Raw genomic sequence first — 6,000 nt, 5'->3', positions numbered from 1 at the left:
GAAAATGTGCTTGTTTACATCTATACTTGCATACTTGTGGTCGAAAATGTGTTGGTGTGTACATGTCTGTGTACGTTTTGTCAGTGTATTTGTGTGTGTGAATGCGGAGGAACAGAACGGCCTTGCTAACCCCTGACCCCCCCCGTATCCTATTATCAAGTCGTTACTTTAAAGATCAGCATCTCGTCTCTCGTCTCCACATGTATGTTGTGGTACCGGCCTTAATCTATGACACGCACGTACAGCGTGCTTCAGCGGTTCACAACTCAGCCCCAATTGTGTGATACGCAAATGAAGAATGCACACATACACACACACACACACCCACACACATCCAAGAATACCCAAAGATGCAGACAAGCACACTTTCTCGCTCACACACACACACGCACACACACACACACACACACACACACACACACAGGTAAATCTCCTTTAAACCTCGAGGGTTTGAGTTGGAGTAAGCGGTGTGTGCTAAGCAGTGTATGGTTTATGACGGAGGCACAGATGGCCCCACCCTGACCCAGCCATGGACCTGGAGGGGGAGATGATGGTGGTGGTCTGTGAGCAGAGATTGCTAATCCAATTAGATTCTCTGATGCTATGGAGTATGCGGCGTGCCGCCCCATGCTGCAGGGCCACATATACCGCCTCTTTCCTCTGCAAAACGTCCTTGAACAACGCACTACCTTCCCATCTGCTTCTCTAGTGCTCGTGGCCCCCAGTGCGCAATAAAAGAGCACACGTGTGAACACGACAGCTGACCCTGATCCATACCCTTTCAATGGCGCTATTCACACGACTCCGACCCCATATTGCTCTTTATGGGTGTGTTTGTGTGTTTTTGGGTGCATGCTTTTGCCCAGAGTGTCTCTTGCAACATTGCGTGTTGATGGATGACCCTGGTGGGATTTGAACCCATTAACATGGCGGTGTTGAGGCCACACTCTGTCAGCTGGGCTACGCCGGGCCGGCAACCTTCCATATACAGGTGTTTATGTGAGGTCCCGTCGCTTATGTCTCTCTGAAAATAACCGTAGCTAGTTAGAACATGGCCTCCTCCCCAGAGCTCTGGTTGGATTGTAGAGATAGAGAGAGTGTGTAGCGTAGGCGGCATGTGACTCAGGAGGTAGAGCGGGTTGAATGGGACCCGGAAGGTTGCTAGTTCCCTGAGAAAGACGCCTCACCCTGACTGCTTCTGACGAGCTGACTGTCGCCTTGCGGGGCTGACATCGCCGTCTGTGTGCATGAATGGGTGAACGGTAGGCAATATTGTAAAGCGATTTTAGTGGCCACTGGTTATTAAAGCGCTATATAAATGCAGTTCATTTACCATTTAATAAGGGTGGAGATGAAAAGAGATGTGCATATAGATGTGTATATGTCATTACAGTTGCTGAGTGTTCATCAGACGAACGGGGAGGAAGACCAGCTCTGAACTTCCAGATGATTGCTCTTTAGCTCTACTCTCTCTCTCTCTCTCTCTCTCTCTCTCTCTCTCTCTCTCTCTCTCTCTCTCTCTCTCTCTCTCTCTCTCTCTCTTTATCTCTTGCTCTTCAACTCCCTCCATCTTGTTCTTTTCGTTCTCGCCCTCTCCTTCTTGTTCTCTATCTTGTTCGCTCCTGCCCTCCCCCTCCCCTCTACTACAAATTGTTCCGTTATTCTTCAAGTACATACGCATGCATGCACATACACACACAGGCACACAACCGCACGTGCACACCAGCTCGCGCACACGTGCCATATGTCTCTGTCCACTGGTCCTCAAACAGAGGACAGGTGGACAGACAGAGAGAGAGAGAGGGCTGTCACATATACTGCCATATTATCCTTAAGAAAAAAGTTATTCAAATGAAGCTATAACCTTTTTTTAAACGAAGTACAACAGCCATGAGCGCTGAAGGCCCACATGTACAAAGGATGTCCCGACCCATTCTGTGTTTCTGGAGCAACGTACTTACTGTTTTCTTCACGGCTGACTTAGGAACCGCCCAGCGCAATCATTGTTGTCCTGATGTGTTTGATATTATAGATGGTTGATTGTCGTCTGTCACTGAGTCTAGTGCTGCCTGACCAGTCCAGGGCATTCTTGAAAATTAGATTTTTTTAATCCCAATTCCCTGTTAGATAAGTATTTAACTATTTTTATAAGCCTCCCACGTTACCCCTTGCCACGCAGACCCACCTTGGAGAGTAGAGAACTGTTGGGTTGGATTAGTATTGGACCCCAGACTTTCCTTGGTACTGAAACAGGTACTCCTTTGAAACATGTTGGGGGTCCCGCTGTCCTCCAGGCATCCGTCTTCTGTCAGGGGAGGCGGTGGGTTTGTATTAGTACTGTGCTCAACGGGGTGGGTTGTGTGTGAAGGAATAGAAACAGTGTCAAAGTCTCCATGGAGTGTGTTTGATGATAGTGTTATGGAGACTGGCTCCTCCTCCTCCTCCTCCTCCTCCCCCTCCTCCCCTCCTTTGTTCCTCGCCTGTGGCCACCCAGCTGGGATCTCCATCAGAGACACACTCACTCTGACCTCCTCAATACATGTGGGACGCTGGGGACCTTGCATGGTGCCATGGTTCTCTTTCTTTCTTACTTTCTGTCTTTCTTTTTTTATATTCTTCTGTGTGTCTCTTTCTTTCTATTTCTCTTTCTTTCTTTATCATTTTGTCTTTTTAATTTCTTCTGTCTGCCTCTACTCCATTCCCTCTCTGGCTTTCATTCATTCTATCTTTCTTTCTTTTTATCTTTTCTTTCATTCTATCTTAATTTTTGTCTTTCTTTCATTAATTAATTTGTTCTTTCTTTCTTTCTTTCTTTCATTCTTTCATTCTTTCATTCTTTCATTCTATCTATCTATCTATCTATCTATCTATCTATCTATCTATCTATCTATCTATCTATCTATCTATCTATCTTTCTTTCTTTCTTTCTTTCTTTCTTTCTTTCTTTCTTTCTTTCTTTCTTTCTTTCTTTCTTTCTTTCTTTCTTTCAATTCATTCATTTGTTCTACCTTTCATCATTCTTTCCTTGTTTCCTATGCGTTGGGTTGTTCCTGGACTTCATGGTGTTTTGCAGACTGTTTGAGGCCCTTAATCTGTGCTTGGTGAATGCGAAAGCAGAGGGGGGGAGTCTAGCTGCGGTCGGTGGTGTTGAAGTCGCAGAAAAACATCTTGTTACAGCGGCCCAGCTGTGTGCTTCTGCTTTCTGCTGGAACAGAGCACAGCATGTTTATTAAGATGCAATCAGCCATGGTGGTTAGGGCACCGAGGGCTGGTGGCTGGCTTTCCTCCCTTGCTTTGTCTATCGGTCCGTCTTTCTCTTGCCCACACTTTCCTTCTCTCTGTCTCTCTGCCTGTCTATCTGTTTCTTTCTCTCTCTCTCTCTCTCTCTCTCTCTCTCTCTCTCTCTCTCTCTCTCTCTCTCTCTCTGGAGGACAGCTGTCATCATGCCTTACCAGGGCAGACTTCCAGAGAATGTGGACGGCTGTAGGCATGTGTGAGCATCCACAATAAGGTCTCTTTCTCTATCCCTCCCTCGCTCTCTCTCTCTCCCTCTCGACCTCACAGCAAACGCCTCTGACATGGCCAAGAAGGGGTAAAGCCATTTTTTGGCGTAATTGTACAGGCAGGAAGATGCCAGTGTTAAATTTAGAACCATTGTTCACAATAAGAATAGAGGACATTGTAGCAACACAGTTCCATTCCTCCAAGCAAACCAGCTGCCTGCATCCACTCCCGTTAAGTAAGCAGCACCTTTACTCCAACGTCACAGTGAATGTAGATGAATATCATTAATGAGCGGATGGCAGGAGGTAATAAAGGGAGTGGTAGCGGAGCAGTGTTACGGTGGGACACCCAATCACATCCAGGACTACAGGAGGATTCCTCATGTCTCTGGCTGCATCGAAGGTGCATCATGCCAAGAGTGAATCAACGTTTTTGTGCGGCGCCATTTATCAAACTCGTGCGAGTAACGTCAATTAAAGATTTGGTGTGAGCACGGCTTTACTGTTCTCATAGAGTTTTCATCAGTCCTTTTACAAATCCAGAATAAATACGCTTACAAATGGTGAACACGACATTTAAAGAAGGTTCGAAGGTATGAGCTTCCTTAGGGCACGGCCAGTGCTGTCATTTTTGTAGGATTCCTTGTTCTTTTTGACATGAGAATGACATTCTCACATGAGACATGAGAAGAAGGAGGTGGAGTCCTTGTTCTTCTGTCTGTGACATGGCCAGCTTGACTGTGACTCTTGAGCTGAGATCTCGCTGTCCTGCCTCTGAAGAGCTACCTGAGGCTCGGTGATCTGTTTTCAGTGGACTTTTTGTTTTAAGAAGAGTTAAAAAGCCAGTGAACTGTTTAGGCTGAAATTCGATCACAAAAATGTCCCTCTGACGTTTCAGTCAATGTGTGTTGCTGCCCAGACACGCCTCCACACGTCACTCAGACGTCACTAAAGGACACCGCCTGCGTTCCCTTCAGAGTGGAACATCCAAACAGTGTTCTTGGGGATAACAGCAATAACAGCTAAACACCCCTTATTAGCTAAATGAGGAACTCATTTCAGTGGCAGTGATAAAATGTCATATTTTGACGATCATATAGACTTATTACCATGGTTAAAGCTAAATAAATATGTTTTGGGGTTCACTGGCTCTTTAATGAACAAATAGAGAGAGAGATTAGGAGAGGGAGATAGAAAGATAGAAAGGGAGGAATGGGGCTAGAGAAATGGAAGAGAGAGTCCAGTCAAGTCCAATTTATGTTTTTCAGACACATTTAAAATAAACTCACATCGACCAAAGGGCTCTACGGCTCAGAGCAGGCAAGAGAATTCCCAATGAGACTAAAAGCAAAAACACCCGAATACGCATCCATACACATAGCACATATGTACACAGGTACAAATCGAGAAATTATAGGTATAGGCACAGTCAAACCACATTAGGAGGTTCCAATGGCCGAAGAATAAAAGTATGCTTTGTGCCTTGGAACCAAAGGAATCAGTAGACGGGGCGACAAAGATGAAAGGGCAAGGTTGACCACAGAAATGGGATAGAAAGAGAAATGGGGAAAAATGAGGGTGAGTTGCGAGGAGATGGGAAGAGAGAGGGCAAGGGAGGGAGGGTAAGCATGGTTTAGAGAGAGGGAGAGAGGTGTGACACTGTGATCCCAGAACGTAGTATCCTGGCTTTGCCAGGCTATCTTGCAAGGTATTTCTTGTCTCTATATTAAGCGCGACTGGGCTTTTGGTGAATATGTGATGAAAGATATGGCTCACCATGCAATTATATGAAAGAATTTAAATGAGCTGCGCATCTGCGATCCCGAGACAAATTGCAAACTGCCATTAGTCTGGAACCTCTCCATGCATTTTCGATTTCCAAGGGGTGTCACCAATGGAAGCAGACCAAATTGTCTCTGGACGCAATTGGATGGCCTACAACCAATCATACCAATGGAACGTGTAACGCAGTGTTGAGTGATGATTTTTTGGTTCTTTTAACAGACAACTTTTTTGCAGCAGACATCTTTCTCCTGAACAAAAGCTTTAGGTGCAGTCGTTTGATTAGTCTTTTAGTGAAAATATACCGTCCAGTTCGTTTAACACTCGGAATACGAGTGCAATCAACCAATCTTTGGATCCCAGAATATTGTTTGCTAACAATTCCCCAATTCTTTGCTTGCCTCCCTCTCATGGTTGTGCGTGGGTTGTGTTGCATTTACAAAACCCACCTTGGATTGATTAGATAAACTCCCAACTAAACCTTGCATGTCATCGCAATCCCCTCCCTCCCCCTCCGTCTACCGACCCTCCCTCGCACGCGAGTAAAGCAAGAGGATGCAGAGGTAGGCGGCAGACGAATGTGTTCGGCCGTTAGGGGGGTAAATGAAATTCCACCTCATTGCCGCTCACGCTACTAATGAAACCCTTCTTCAAACTAGGAGAGATTCACCCGCTTGCGGGGGGAAGATATACACTTCCAAGATCTCTGTGATTT

The 6,000-nt window shown here is 45.7% G+C and overlaps 1 protein-coding gene and 1 long non-coding RNA gene across 2 annotated transcripts in view; one reads left to right on the top strand and one right to left on the bottom strand.

Annotated features, from left to right (window-relative positions):
* LOC132446476 (uncharacterized) overlaps positions 1-6,000 on the bottom strand; it is a 365,756-nt gene that overhangs the window by 131,019 nt on the left and 228,737 nt on the right. The gene's annotated exons all lie outside the window — the stretch shown is intronic.
* Positions 1-6,000, top strand: part of LOC132446714 (protocadherin-15-like) — a 156,198-nt gene that overhangs the window by 53,020 nt on the left and 97,178 nt on the right. The window lies entirely within an intron of this gene.

Source organism: Gadus macrocephalus, chromosome 18 (assembly GCF_031168955.1).
Source record: "Gadus macrocephalus chromosome 18, ASM3116895v1".
NCBI lineage: Eukaryota > Metazoa > Chordata > Actinopteri > Gadiformes > Gadidae > Gadus > Gadus macrocephalus.
This window is presented reverse-complemented; position numbering and strand designations above follow the sequence as displayed.